Here is a 15,917-nt window from a genome sequence, read left to right as displayed (position 1 = left end):
CAGTGCTATCATTTCAGAAAATTCAGATGGATGGCTTCTGGTTTCCTCTAACTTGTTCCCTGGACTTGTTCTGGGTGAATCTGAGGTCTGAGGTTGCATTTTGCTTCTGTGTCTTGTCATTTTCTATTTTTTTATTTTAATTCATTTTCTGTGTTGATGCTTATAAATTGCTTATGGGAGATAGATTTATGAGTAGAATTGAGGCTTCCCTAGGAATCTATTCCTTGGAGATGCCTTGTAGGTGTAGCTGGCTCTTTCTTTCTTTCTGAAGATCCTTTCTTTCTTTCTGAAGATCCTACCTTTTCAATTTATTGGGGATGAAAAGTTGCTCTCAAAAAAAAAAAAAAGAAAGAAAAGAAAAGTTGCTCTCAATGTAGATCTTCACTCAGTCATTTGGTACTTGACTATGGCGGTGATTATGGTTCCAGACAGAGTGTTGTTGTACAAGGGAGAATAACTGATTACAAAAGGTATGATGCCCTGGATAAAACAGTACAATTAGCAATAAAAAACAGCAGCATCAAGAACATCCTAGCAACTGACAAAATGTGGTAACTACTGATTTGGTAACTTTAACTTTAGGAGCAAGATCTACAGTTATTTAACAAAGTCCAGCATAAATTAGGTACTTTGATGCTGGGAGTTTCCCCTTAGTAGAGTGATTTTACCCTGTGAGTGGGTGGGAGAAAATTTAAGAGTGATGGGGGAAAATAGAGAGTTGAAGAGAAATGTAGTAGAAGCAAGGCTGAAGGGCAAAAAATGGTCACCCAAACTTTGGGAAACTGGAGAAGAGGACAGGAGAGAAAGAATGAAGGAGAAAACAAATGAATATTAAAGCAAACCAGAAAGACTACAGACAATGTTCACTCACATGAATATATCAAAAAATCAGGAAAGATAGTTGAGGAAAGAGAAAAAAGATGAATATAACAAAACAAAACAATAAAAGTAAAAACCTAAAAGGCCAAAATACCCACTGAATTCCTCTGATCCCTTCAGTTTTGTGGCAGTGTCCAAGTCAGTTACCGAATCTGCTGAGTAACCTCTCAGTCCACAGTGGGCTTAGTGCTGGGTACAGAGCTGACCTTGGCCTCCGGATGCAGGGATGGGGGCCAGTCTCAGCCAGCAGCTTTCTGAGTGTCCCTTGGCAGACCACCCATGTCTCCTTACTCTATTTGTTTCTGTGTCACTCTTTCAGTTGCTTTGATGCCCTTCAACAGATACAGACTGAGGCTCCTCCCAGTCCGGTATACAGTCAGCCCCTCCTGGTCCTTGTACAGCTTTCTCTGTTCCACTCCTCTCTGCCTCTCTCCTCTCGTTGCTGGGAGAGAGGTGCGGGAAGTGCTGTCAGCCAGTGCACTGCCTCTGCTCTTTCCTGTTTTGTGCTGTTGGGAGTAGGGTTGGGGGAGGGCTGACTTCCTACTTGTCATACTGCAGTTTAAGGATGCTTAAGTCAGGGGCCACTGGGAGCAGGGCAGGAGGGGTGGTACTGTTCCACTTACTACCTTCACCCCGCCACCACAATCCCTAACCTTCTTGTCAATAGAAGTTTCAGTTAGCCACTATTGCGCACAAGAAAAAAAAAGACAAAAACCTGGCAGCCCATGGGGTGTGATGTGAAGAACAGATTCCTGGTTGCTCTCTTCTGTGTATGCTGGCAAAATTTGACATCAGGTAGCAATGTTCTCTGTTTGGAGAAAAGGCAAAAGAAGCAAGGGGCCTTATATCCCAAATTTATCCTGTGTTGCTTGAGTTTGCCACGGTATTGCAGTCTATCAGTTATTTGGGGACATCCAAGAGTGGCGGTTCCTACTCTGTATGCAGGCAGCTTTCCAATGTTCAGCCCTATGCAGGGCTGCTTTGCCATTTTATAAATTCATATGCCTATGTTTTGTTTGCTTTACAAGTCTCTTATTTCAGATTGATTTTGGCATCTGGATGTATGTCCTACCCTTTCTTCCAATTACCTGTGTTTTTAGATGATTTTCTCTGAGTTACTCCAACATGGATCCTCCTCTATTCAGACATATTGAATCTACTGGTTTTGATTTTTATGATGCAATTTTTTCTAGGAAAGTGTTCCCCTACAATGACACTCACTAAGATTAGGACACCTACCATAGAACCCTGCAGAAATGGTAGGACTGTCATGGAATTGGGTTCAGTCAGGAACAAAATGAGTAGTAGAGGTTTCTTCCAGCAAAGAATAGTGGTAAGACTAGAACGCCATCGCTCAGCAGCAGTTTTTGTTTTGTTTTGTTTTGTTTTTTACATTCATTTAAGAAACCACTTGGAAGTAGTCAAGAAAAAGATGCTCATTTAAAGCAGTGTTGTCTGGGTTTGGCCTCACTCCGCATTAACCTGGAGATGTTTAAATAATTCTGTTCCCTTGGTCCCAGGACAAAGCTTCTGATTTTATAGATTAGTTGAAACTTAGGATTGGAAGACCTTAAAAGCCCTTCCAGGAGATTTTAATGTGGATCCAGGGATCGGAAACATTGGTTTAGGCTTTGTGACTCATTATCCATGCATAATGTCCATATGTGCTGTGGAGATTTGCCCCATTGTAGTGTCTCAGTTTTGGGTCTTAGAAAACAACTTTGATTGGCTAAAATCATCTAAGGACAACCTCAAGATGTACCCATCTGAGAAAATTTCAGCAGGAGAAAATGTTTTCAGCAGATACTCCACATCTATTTATGTCACTTACTTTCAGAGGAAGATGTTTCAGGCACAGTAATTTGTTTTCTTGTGTGTTTGTTTGTTTGTGTTGGAAATGATAAATAGTGGGCAAATGCCAAAAAGGATGAAAAGAATTTACCTGCTTGTGGAGTCCATTACACATATTTTCAAATTTCTCCTATTACGTGGAAATGAAAAATATATTTTTGGTCCTCAGTTTCTTAAATTCAGTTATCAGCCATTTCCTCAGATTATTCCAGTGTGTTTCAGAAGAATTATTTTACAGGAGATCATTCCCAATGGTGAAGAGTACTAGATGAACACAAATCCTGCTTCTTGAATAAAAGTCACTGTCTAAGACCTAAGAGCAAAAAAAATTGCTTTTAGGAATTTGAGTTATGAGTGTTTGGGGTTTGGAGTCAGGCAGAGTTGATCCTGAGTCCTAGCGCAGCTGCTTAAGTTGTAAGGCTTTACACAAGTTCTTTGACTTGGAACAGTTGTGTAAGCTTCATCTATAAGGAAAAGCAGAATGCTACTGAATGAAAGCGTGTCAGCATTTCTTCTCCCTTTCCTGTATCCATGACCTTGGCAATATGTCTTATTGCTGTTCCCACAGAGATGCAGAATCTCTTCCCTAGACCATGGTTCTGGGCTGGTCTTATTTGCTATAGCCCATGTAAAATTCTATGAAATGTATTAGTTTGGTACCTAAGCTGGAAAGATCTCAAATATGTATACTTGTGGTTTGAGAACTCTGTTGTGTCCATGAGTACAAGCCCACTTTATCCTACCAAAGTGTGAAACATCAAGGGGAGGTGAGGGCTGGGGATTTAGCTCAGCGGCAAAGCGCCTGCCTGGCAAGCACAAGGTTGTGAGTTCGGTTCCCAGTACCGGAGAAAAACAAAACAAAACAAACAAAAAAAAAAAAAAAAAAAAAAAAGACAAGGGGAGGTGAAACAAGGTGCCCCTGTTTACAGCCAGCTCACCCTCTGAAACTGAGCCACCTTGTCAGCCATCAGTTAGCCAAACACACCAGCAGTCCAGCTAAGCCCAGCTTAAATGGTTGATCAGCCCATTCAGGAGACAATAAATTTTGGGATACCTTACTATCCAGTAATAGAGAACTAGTATGCCCAGGTTGTCAGGATTCAAGGACATGCAGATTATCTGTCAAATACTAGGTGGCATATAGGTAACATATTTCCTTTTCCCTTAATTTGAATTTGGGTGTCTTGTTAGATGGTGCTGTACATATATACAGAAATATATGTAGAGACAAGGAAATAAGACATCCACAGTATGATAGTTTGGTTCAAGGCCAAATTACAAAATAGGAAGTTTGTAAACTCTGGATGTTGAGGTTTTGGACAGATCTGAAAAGAAAGGTTTCCCCCTCCTGGTCTCACCTTCCTTTGTTAGCTGTTTGATCTCTGGAAGGGGGATGGTCTTATATCCAGCAGCAGATGGGAGGTAGTGGTCTTTTTCTTGCTATCTCTCAAGGCACTATCTCTGCCCATCTGTAGACCTGAGGAGATAGATATATTGGTAGGAAATGGGTAATCCTCTCCTCTGGCATAAAAGGAAAGGGCTCAGGTGCTTCACTTCACAGAGATCAGGGGAGACATGGCTTTCCAAGATGGAATGTGTGAGATGTGCTAGAGGCTTGAAATAGTTAAGAGTTTGCAAAAAAAAAAGTATACAAATTCAGGAAAAGGAAAACTTGTATAAATATTTAAATACTAAATTTATTGAGACATCATGAGATTAATACAAGTTACCTTTGGCCTCTACAGTTACAAGAGGTGCTCTAAGTGGTGGCCATTATCTTTTAGACATTTCTCAGTATAGAAAACTGCTGAAGTGTGTGCACATTTTAATGGACTTTCTATCTATACTTTATTAATAATTTTATATTGACCACATATAATATTTTGGGTGTATTGCACTGTTATTACAAAAATTTCACCTTTTAATATTTTAAATGTGAATTTAAAATTACACTTGTGTTTCACTTTTTTTTTTTTTTTCCGGGACCGGGAATCAAACTCACGACCTTGCCCTTGCCAGGCAGGCGCTGTGCCGCTGAGCTAAATCCCCAGCCCCTCACATTTTCTTTTTATTGGACATCACTGACTTACGGGATTGCCTGTCATTTCAAAGTTCAGGCTGTCTCAACAGATCACAGACCAGAGAAGTTAATTGAATTTTAACGTAATTGTCATTATATTCTTAATATAGTCAGTAGTCAATAATATAATAATATAGTCAACAATGCACACATACATAGTCCATAAATTGATATATATAACGTTAAATGCAAAGATCCCCTTGGTGAACTAAGTTCCCGCACTTGCAGGAGGGTCTGCCTTAAAACTGGGGCAGCCAAAAGCCCTGGGTTCAAGGTTCAGCACCAGAAAAAAAAAAAAAAGCAGCAGCCCCAAACCTGCATCCCGGCTTCAGCTGGCCCCGGGTTGGCGTAACCCGCTGGTGCTCAGGGCGTGAGGGGTGGGGCCTGGAGGCTGTCCAGTCAGAGGCAGCTACGCGAGGCCGGCCCAATCAGGCAAACAGCCAGAGCGGATGGGGCGGCCTTTCACAGTCTCGCGGGCCTTTGTGTGCAGCCCGCCAATCTTGGGATCCGTGTACCGGCTGCTTCTGCTGTACGCGGGGTCCTGCGCGTCCAGGTCCCCGCAGCAGCCTGTACAGTCCTGTTACTTGCAGGGGTGGGCGAGCCCCTGGGAGGACGCCGGCGACCCCGGACATGGTGAGCGTGCGGCCGGAGTCCAGGGACTGGGAGGGCGGCTGCTTGGAACCACGGGAACCGGCTCTGCAGGACCGGGCCTCCCCGAGGTGCGCTCCGTAGTCTGCAGGTCCGGGTCTGCTCTGGATCACTCGGCCTTGGTGTGCTCGGCTGCGGGCGACATCTGCGGCCCTGTCCCCCTCTCTTTGCGCGGTGACCTCTCTGGACAGCTGGGCCTCGGTGTCCTCGGCTGCGGGCGACATCTGCGGCCCTGTCCCCCTCTCTTTGCGCGGTGACCTCTCTGGACAGCTGGGCCTCGGTGTCCTCGGCTGCGGGCGACACCCAGGCCCCTGAGCCCGCCCTGCGCGGTGACTCTGCCCCCGCCGGGTGCCCCTTTGTCCCCCTCCACTCCCCAGGTTGCGTGGTGCGGACCACGAAAATCGTCGGGGGAATTCCGAGTCTGGGGTGGGGTTTCTGCGTTACAAGGGCCGTGGTCTTTAGGGTTCCCAGTTCCTCCTTCGTCCCCAAAGGTTGCGCGTTTTCCCCGGAGCTTTCTAAATGTATGGGAAGCAGGGTCTGAAGCCGAGAACTCTGTTCCCGGAGCTCTTCCTAGGTCTTATCAGAAACTCGAGAAATTCCAGCTCCCTGACCAAATTCTTAAAGGCCAAGTTCTCCTTTCCACAGCATTAGTTGTTCCTCCTGCAATTACTCGTTCCCCCTGCTATGTTTCAAAACACAGTATTTTGTTATTTTTTTCTCCAAGTAGTGGGTGGAGCTTTTAAAAACATTTGTTTTCTGTTTGTGAGCAGTTCGTGCGAGCGGAAAGTAGAAGGGGATCGCTTTACCCCTTGTAAAAAAAATTGTGGCTACGTTTCTCCTTTTGTCCAAAAGAATGTCTTTGGCTTAAGCTTCCCCCTTGGCGACTTTACGGGTAACATGTCCACAGCCTACCCTTCCACCTTTCTCTGGATCTGGATTTCAGAATTGCCCACGAGTGCTGTGTCCCTGGTCTCTTTTTTTTTGTTTTTTTGTTTGTTTGTTTGTTTTTCTCCGGTACCGGGAACCGAACTCACGACCTTGCGCTTGACAGGTCCCTGGTCTCTTGGAGCGTCTAGTTCTATCAGTCCCAATCCTGTGCTGCTAAACAGCCTGAGATGTGGGTGGAGCCTCTTTGGAGAACTGCTGGATGCCCTGAGGCCGGAAGGAATCTGGACTACCCTCCCGTAAAAGGCTTTTCAGCAGTTTCCATGTCTTCACTGCTGTAAATAGTGCTACAGTGAACTGAGAGTGCAGCCATCTCTTAAACATTCAGATTTCAATTCCTTTGGATGCATCTTATTTAGGATTGCTGGATCCTATGGTAGTTCTAGTTTTATTTCTTCGAACAGTCTTTACACGATGGCCAAAAAAGGCTACTGTAGTAACTTTACTGTAGTTACTGTAGTAACTGTAGTACTGTAGTACTACTGTAGTACTGTAGTACTGTAGTTACTGTAGTAACTTTAAATTCACATCAACAGTATGCTAGGTTCTTTTTTCCGTACCCATGTCCTTTGGAATACCTGGTGTTTTTTCAGTTTTTTAATAATGGTCATTGTAACAGTTGTGCTCAGGCTGAGGGACGTCTGCTATTTGCTGCATTGTATCCATCAAACAAATTAATTAGAATCTAGATTGTTGAGGAGCCACTGGAAGAGTATGTTGTTATCCTGTTCCAGAAATAAATGGGAATCTCTGCTTTTTAACCTCCCTTTCTCCACTACTGCTGGGGGTTGCAGCTCATGAAAGAGTTTGCACACTCATTGCAAGCCATTTACATGTGATGTAGGGAGGTTTGCACATGTCCAGTTCACTGTGCTTCCAGAGTGTGGAAGTTTAGGATACAATCCCTCAAATGGAAGAGGTTAAAGTTGCAGCACTCAGTGCATGGAGAGCCTCTTTCCAGGAGGAACTGATAGGCGGGAAGTTGTCCTCGGATCGAGCTGGAGGAGCGGAATTGGAAAGTGCTGATCTCCCACTCAAGGGAAAATTTGTAGTTTGTTGACACCCTGAACCTCCTGATGAGGGCTAGATAGAAACACAGCTGTCAGCAGCCAATAATCCCTTCTGCAGAGAAACTGATCTGTTGAGTTTGAACCCCTTCTCTGCCCTGACCCAGAGTGTGAAGCATGTGGAAGTACTTGCATGAACATAGAAAACAACCACTTGCTGTGGTCTTGAGACTTCTGTATGGCTTGTGGTCATGTTCCCTCTGCATTAGGTGAGCTGAGATCCAGACCACAGGGAGCTTTATAGAGTTAAGTGTATATGTCCCACTCCTGTCTTCAGGGTGATTCTGAGTACTGGAGATTCTTTCTCGGTTATATGGTATATTGTCTCAGGCAGGATTCATGCCTACACATGGCTTAGCTTTCCCTACTCATGTAATGTGGTTGTTTTTTTATTTCAGTTGTCTGGTGTTTTTTTTGTTTTGTTTTGTTTTGTTTTGTTTTGTTTTTTTCCTTTGCCTCCTGCTTCTTCTATGACACTCTCAGAGGGACTTGACACATAAGTAGATGTTTATTCCATGTGACCATAGGTGGAGGGAAGGTCAGGTCCTCCTATTACACTACATTTCCAACATTATCCCTTTTTAATAGCTGCTTTTTGGGGGCTGGGGTGGGTACTGGGGTTTGAACCCAGGGCCTTACACTTTGTGAACACATTCTACCACTGAACTATGCCCCTCACACCCAACATCTGTTTTTTGATTGTGTTTAATTCATTCACATTTAGTGCCATTGTTGATATGATTGGATATATAGTGGCCTTTTTGTTGCTTTTAACAATGCAAATACTTCTTATGTCGAATGGGTTAGGGTTAGGGTTAGTATGGGTTCATCTACAAATGGTGTTTGTATTGTGATCTCTCGATCTTTATTGCTGAAATATTATATGCACCTATTTATGGCAGGCAATGATAGCTACTCCTGTTGCTCTTGTAATTCAAATTTTTTTTTTTTTTGATATCAGGAATCAAACTTGGACCTTGGATTTGCCAGGCAGACGCTGTGCCAAATGAACTATATCCCCAGCCTTCTAATTCAGATGTTTCTTGGCTAACTTTGTATATATTTAGCCTATCATGTATTTTAGAATTTTTTGTCTTGCTCCATTTCCTTAAAACATGTTGAAATTTTGATAGGACAATGTAGATTAATTTTGGGAGGGACAGATGGTTATCTTTCTAATGATGAGTTTTATCTACACAGATGGTGTGTATAGTCTGATCTTTTATTCTCTGTAAATTCTTTGTTTTTTGAATGTTTTTTTTTGGCTTCTGGTTTTTTTTTTGGTTTTTTTTTTTTTTTGTCTTTTTGAGACAGGGTCTCGCTGTGCAGTTCAGGCCAGTGGTGAGGTCACTGTAGCCCAGGCTGGTCTCGACCTCGTAATGATCCTCAAGTTTACATAATTCTTTTGTAAAATGTATAAATGTACAATACCCCACATATATGGCATCTATATAGAAGTTATTTGGCATTTTGTACTATTGGTTGAGCTGGATAAAAGAGCTAGAATGTGGTGGCACATAGAAAGTGCCTTACACATTATTTGCTTTTTCTTGAGTGTGCCTCCTGTTACTCCTAATCCCTGGATTTCAGTACTTTGGATCATTGCTGCTATATTCTCATGTGTTACTATGGTATACAGGTGCAGAGGTTCTGTAAGTGTATGTATCATGTCATGACAACAACCAGTTTCCCCAGGTAGATAACAATTTATAACATCATGAGAGTTCAGTTGTTTCATGTCTTGATATTGTTTATTCTTGCCTATCTATTTATTCATCTCATTGTGAAAATTACTATCATTTTATAGCATACAGCTAGCATCACTGTATAATGACATTTTGGTCATCGATGGACTTCATATACAATGGTGGCTATACAGTGGTAGAGTGGACTGTGCCATTTAGGTTTGTGCATGTAGACTGATGTTTGCACAATTATGGTATCACCCAATGGTGTATTTCTCTGAAGTTATCCTTTTTGGTGAGATGTGATTGAATATATACATATGTATGTTACGATTTTAAAGTATATAGTTGATGTATGAATTTTCCTTATCAGAATTACCAGAGATTTTTCGTTTTCTTAGTCTGTTAAAAGAACTATCCTTTGTCAAGATGTGGTGGGACACATCTATAATCTCAGCTGCTGAGGAGGCTGAGGCAGGAGGACTGTGCGTTTGAGCCCAGCCTGGGCAACTAGCAAGGCTTACAATAAAAAAAGTCAGGAATGTAGCTTAATGTGAGGCCCTAGATTCAATCCCCAGTACAGGGTGGTGATGGGGTTGTTTATATTCTGTGCTATGTTCATTTTAAGAACTTTAAATGTTCCTCTTTCACCTCGAAGTTTTTTCTGCTACTTTCCTTTTTATTGCATTTTCCTTTTCTAAACTATTGAAACTGATGATTAGTTAACGAATTCTTAGTCTCCTTATTTTACCTGTTTTAAGAGTGTGTATTTCCTTTTTAACCACAGTTTTAGGTGGTTCCTACATTTTTTAAGAGCTTTATTGAGATATATATTTATTGAGGCATATATTGTATTTCAAGTATGTTTTTTATCTTGTGTATACATCCTTGAAAGCAGCACCACATTGAACATAATTAACATAGTTGATTATCCTGAAGTGTTTCCCAGTGCCCTTTTATCTTCTCTTTTCTACTTTTTAAAAGAAATTTATTAGTACATATTTGCAGTGCTTCATGATTCATCCATTGTGGGATATTGGTGCACACATACCACATCTCAATTTTCTCATCTTTTCTACCATTTTTTTTTATTAATTTTATTTTATTGAGAAAAACAACATCAGGATAAGCATCAAAATTTTATAGGTGAGTGAATTATCACAAAGGGAACAATGTATAACTAAGTACTGCCTACGTGAAGAAAGGAAATGTCAGTGATGGCCCAGAATAATTCATGCTTTTTATCATGTCAGTATCCCCTCCATTCTTCCTGGTGGCAACTACAGTTTTTCTGTTTCAGCTACTACTACTACTGTCAGACTATTCTTTTAGATTGTTTTGGTGCATTCTTTCTGCATAGGAGCAGAATTGATGGCTCATGGCATTTAAGTGAATATGTCCTACTGAAACATTTTCTGAAGTGACTCTACCAACTTAGACTCTGTGGGTAGCAGTTTGACAATCACTTGACATCTGTGTGATTCTTAGTCTGGTGGTTTTTTTTTTATGTTAGATTGTTTTTAACCTTTCTGGTGTGTGTGTAACAATATTTGCTGGTTTTAACTTTAATTGTAATTAGTATTGATTTTATATATTTATATATTTGTTTGTCATTTGAATGTCTATTGGTGAAATGTATGTTGAAATTGGTCTCTTGGATAGCCTCATTTTCTTTTGGGTTACCCGGGTTTTCCACAGAAATATGTAGTGCCTCATATTCTTCTGTACACGTAATTTCCCAGAAATGTGTACACAAATTTTCTACAAATGTATAATTTGTTTATTTTCTTGAAGAGTTTCTCCTATCTTTACTTCTGGTAGTTTCAAAATTTTGAGTCTTACATTAGGGTCTTTGATCCATTTGGAGTTGACGTTTGTGTAAGGTAAGCCATATGGTGAGCCATAATTTTGATCTACATGTGGATATCCAGCTTTCCCAGGATTGTTTGTTAAAGAGGTTTGCTTTTTTTTAAAAAAAAAGAAGAGGCTTTTTCTTTTCTTTTCTTTTCTTTTTTTTTTTTTTGCCTTTTTTTGAGAAAGGGTCTTACTATGCAGTGCAGGCTGGCCTTGAGCTCACTTTGTAGCCCAGGCTGGTGTCAAACTTGCAACGATCCTCCTGCCTCAGTCTCCTGAGTGCAGAGATTACAGGCGTGTGCCACCAGCTGTAGTGTAATAATTTTAAAAAATTTAACCATTCATGTTATATTTTGATTACCCTTTGTATTCCATTGATTTATATGTCTGTTTTTATGCCAGTAACATGCTGTTTTTGTTACTGTGGCTGTGTAGTATATTTTGAAATAAGGTATTGTGACACCTCCATTCTTGCTTTTTTGTTCTTGTTGTTCAGAATTGCTTTGGCTATTTGAGGTCTTTAATTCTATGATGAATGTCACTGGTTGCCTTTTTTTTTTTTTTGAGTCAGTGTCTTGCTTAGTAGTTTAAGCTAGCCTTGATTTCGCAATGATCCTCCTGCCCCAGCCTCCCAAGTGCTGGGATAACAGGCATGGTTCGCCACCATACCCAGCCTCTTTGTTTATTTTGAGATAGAGTCTTGCTAATTTGCACAGGCTGGTCTTGCATTTACATTTCCCTTGAATTAACTTCCTGAATAGCTGGGGTTACTGGAGTACATTACAGTGTCAGGGTCTTTGATGATATTTATATGCTGTATTGCATCTGTTGATTTACATATGTTGAACTATTTTTGTATTCCTAGAATGAAACCAAATTGCTTATGTGTTGTGGTTTGTGTCTAGATGTCACCCCAAGCCTCATGTGGTCATAGGACTTTATCAGAAGTAGATGAATCTAGAGTGTGTGATGCTGGGATTAAGGGTATGTGATTATTAGTAAATCAATCCACTGATAGTTTTGACATAGTTCTGGCTAGGATTAAGGGTGTGAGTGCTACACTTGCCCTAGGGCAGGTGGCCTACACACAGTATAGGGATAGAAAGAGTTGTCTCTCCCCTTGTTGCTTTTACTGTCTTGTAGGTGCCATGAACTGTTCTTTTTGGTGACCCTGTGCATGTGTCGCTGTCTCAGAGCCAGGCAACTATGGGCTGAAAACTCTACAAAATGTGAGCTAAATAAATCTTTCCTCCCTTAACTTTAGGTGGCAGGTATTTTGTCTCAGCAACAAGAAAATAACTTAAGACATTATGGTATATGATGTTTTTTTCTTTTTCTTTTTTTTTTTTTTTTTTGGTTTTTCTCCGGTACCGGCAACCGAACCCACGACCTTGCGCTTGCCAGGCAGGCGCTTTGCCGCTGAGCTAAATCCCCAGCCCTGGGTATATGATCTTTTTAATGTGTTCTTAGATTTGACTTGCAGATAATTTTTTTTTTAAGATTTTGCCACTATGTTCATCAAGGATATTGGTGTATAGTTTTCTCTTTTCTCTTAACAGATTTTGGTATGAGAGCAATGCAGGGTTAGAAAGAGTTTTGAAGGACTCCTTTTTTTTTTTTTTACTTTATGTAGTAGTTTGAGGAACATTGGTTTTATTCAGTTCTTTTTTGAGTCCAGTGAAAGTAATTAGTGAAACCATCTCATTTAGGGCTTTTCTTTTTGGAAACTTTCTATTACTGATACACTTTCATTGTCTTTTATAGAATAATTTAGGTTTTTTTAATCTTTTCATTCAATTTTGGTAGGGTGTATGTATCTATAAATTTGTTTTTTTCTAGATTTCCAATGTATTGGTATACAGTATAGTTTTCCAAAATATCCTCTAATGATTCTATGAATTCCAGTAGTATCTGTATTATCCCTTACATCATTATTTATTTTATTTATTTATTTGGATCTTCTCACTTGGTTTCGTTTATCCAAGGGTTTGTTAACTATGTCTTTTCAAAGTGTTAGGAAAACAAAAAGAAGAAAAAGAGGTCTGAGCTCAATAAGACAGAGAGGGTCTGTCTCTCAGTCAATATTGAGAGGTACTGCTCTGCAACTAGAGACCAGACCAACTGCTCTTGTACTGGATATGGGGTCTTTTGTAAGGTCATGGGGAGGAGGGAGTTCAGTGAGGGGAGTGGTGGCTCCTATCCATAGCAGGGTTGATAGTGTTAAGAGTCCCCAGGTGCAGCTGTTCTGGGACGGGGAAGTTTAGAGGTGTCTCTGATCAGCAAGGCAATGGTTGGACTCCTTCGCAAAGGCCCAGTTGTGTTGCATAGAATATTTGTATTCTTGTGTATTTTATTTTTGCTCTGATCCTTATTTTTTTTTTCCATTTTTGATTTTTGGCTATAATTTGTCCTTGTTTTTCTAAGAGCTTGAGATGCATCCTTATTTATTTGAGAGTACTTTTTCATGTAGACATTAATAGCTTTTGCTTTTTCTATTTTCATTTAGTTCTGGGAAGTTTTAAGTTTCCCCTTTGCTTTCTTCAGTGAGTCCTTGCTGGTTCACTAGTGTAATGTTGTATGGGAACATAAGTCAGTGATAAGAGCACATGCGAGCATGGACCAGGCTTTAGTTAAAAAACAAAACCCAACACGTAACATGAACAAAACCCAAAAAGTGTATTGTTCTGTCTCCATTTGTTTGTGTAGTTTCTCTAATCACCCTTGCTGTTGATTTCTAGGTTCATTTCATAAAAGAAGTTGTTTTTCTAAAAAGTTGTTAAGAATTGATTTGTGTTCTAATAGAAGATCTGTTTTAGAAACTGTTCCATGTACTTTGGAAGAATGTGGTTTGAAGCTGTTGGATGGAATACTTTTTTGGTACCTGTTGAGCCCATTTGATCAGTGGTTTAACCTTGATGTTTCTTTGTGACTTTTTTTTTGTCTGTGTAAGGGTCGTGACACTCGCCGCGTGAAGGAAGACTCCAAGAGACGCTCTCTCATGCAAAAAGCAAGGGGATTTTTATTTACCAGGCATGCATGGGGCTCACTGAACTCGCAGGAACAGAGAGCCCCGAGCCAGGTTAGCTCTGGCTTTTTAACCCGAAAAACCACAAAGGAGGGGAGTTGGAAGCGTCACTATAGAAGCAGATAGCATTGGTTAGTTCATATTGTTCTTTACACTTAATGGTTCCCTATGACGGGGGTGTGTGTGTGTGTGTGTGTGTGTGTGTGTGTGTGTGCAGAAATGCGGAGGTCTTCCGCTCATGGACAGAGGAGGGGAAGGCGCTCTGTGTCAACACAAGATGTTCTTTCTCCCAAGGACAGGATATAATGTCTGGACATTCCCAGCACCTCCTTTCCGGGCACTCTCATGCTGCTTATCTATGGGTCAGAAGCCAGCTGGTTTTTACAAAAATCTTTACTTTTACATTTTTATATCTGGATGATTTGTCAGTGTGAGTTGAGTATTAAAATTACCCACTATTATTGTGCTGGAGCTTGTGTCTCCATTTCCTCTTTTTTTTTTTTGGTACTGCGAATCGAATTCATGACCTCAGGCTTGCCAGGCAAGCACTTAAGCTGCCAAGCTATATCCCCTGCCCTCCCTTTCCTCTCTTTATGTCCAGTACTATTTGAGTGTTTTAAACTATATATATCTTCTTGATGTACTTCACTTTATCACAATGTAGTGACCATCTTTGTCTCTCCTGATTTTGTCAATAAAGCTGTTCCTGTTTGCTTTCAGATTCTATTTGCTTAGAATATTAGTTTCCAATCTTTCACTTTTAGTCTGTATATGTCTTTACTGGTGAGGTGAATTTTTGTTTTAGATATTGAATTGCTGGGTCGTCCAGTAAGTCTGTCTTTTAATAGAGAACTAACATCATTTACACCCAGAGTCATTACTGAAAACTGTACTAGGTATTATTTTTGTTCACAGTGTGTTAAATGATCTATGTTTATTTTTCTTCTCTGTTTATGTTAAGAGTTTTGGTGGTTTACTGAATTAATCACATTTTTTTTTTCCTAGTTTTCATTTACTTAGGTATTCTTCCAGTGAGGTTTATTCTTTCTGATGCTACTGTTTTGTGTTTATCTTACTTCTTGTTCTATGTGTAGGATTTCTTTTAGTAACTTGTACAATGCTAATTTAATGCAGTGATTCCAGCAGTTTATGCTTATGCTTATCTTGGAATGTCTTTATTTCTCCTTTGATTCTAAAGGATGACTTTGGAGGTAATAAACTAGGTTGACATTTATTTTCTTTTGTAACATGAAATATAGCATTGCCTGCCTTCTTGGCCTTTACAGCTTCTATTCTGATGAGTTTGCTTTTGTAATTGACTTGATGCTTCTCTCTTACAATTTCTCCTCTGTGTTCTATACTTCTGGCAGTTTAATGTAACCTGTCATGGAGAGGTTCTTTTCTGATCATGTCTATTTGAAGTTCTAAGTACTTCCTGTATCTGGAGATTCATATTTTGCCAGTGTTTAGGAAATATTCTGTTATTATGTCAATGAATAGGTTTTCGGTGCTTTTAGTTTGTCTCCCTTATATATTCTAATTCTATGTATATTTGGTCTTTTAATGGTGTCCTATAGATTTTTGCTTGTTTTTATTTTTTGAGACAGGGTCTTGCTTTGTAGCCCAGGCTGGCCTGAAACTTAGAAGGATCCTTGTGCCCCAGCCTCCAAAGTGCTGGGATTACAGGCATGCACCCATGCACCACCACACCTGGCTTATAGATCTTGAATATTATGCTTATTCTTTTTTTTCTGTATTACGGTCTGAATGTGATTATTTTTCCACCTGACCTTGAAACCCTGATATTTCTTCCACTTTATGTAGTCTCCTAAGTTTTTCAACTATGTCTTCTATTTGACTTAGTGAGTTTTTCATTTCTAAGA

The 15,917-nt window shown here is 40.3% G+C and overlaps 1 protein-coding gene and 1 long non-coding RNA gene across 2 annotated transcripts in view; both read left to right on the top strand.

Moving 5' to 3' along the window:
- Znf721 (zinc finger protein 721) overlaps positions 1-15,917 on the top strand; it is a 70,990-nt gene that overhangs the window by 37,420 nt on the left and 17,653 nt on the right. The gene's annotated exons all lie outside the window — the stretch shown is intronic.
- On the top strand, positions 5,358-13,996 carry LOC106147062. The gene is made up of 3 exons (XR_001231773.1): positions 5,358-5,443; positions 12,153-12,238; positions 13,960-13,996. It is a non-coding gene; the product is annotated as an uncharacterized LOC106147062 (long non-coding RNA).

This window comes from Chinchilla lanigera, unplaced genomic scaffold (assembly GCF_000276665.1).
Source record: "Chinchilla lanigera isolate Chin_1 unplaced genomic scaffold, ChiLan1.0 scaffold00113, whole genome shotgun sequence".
NCBI classification, from domain to species: Eukaryota; Metazoa; Chordata; class Mammalia; order Rodentia; family Chinchillidae; genus Chinchilla; species Chinchilla lanigera.
The sequence above is the reverse complement of the archived record's forward strand: the minus strand, read 5'-3'. Positions and strand labels throughout refer to the sequence as shown.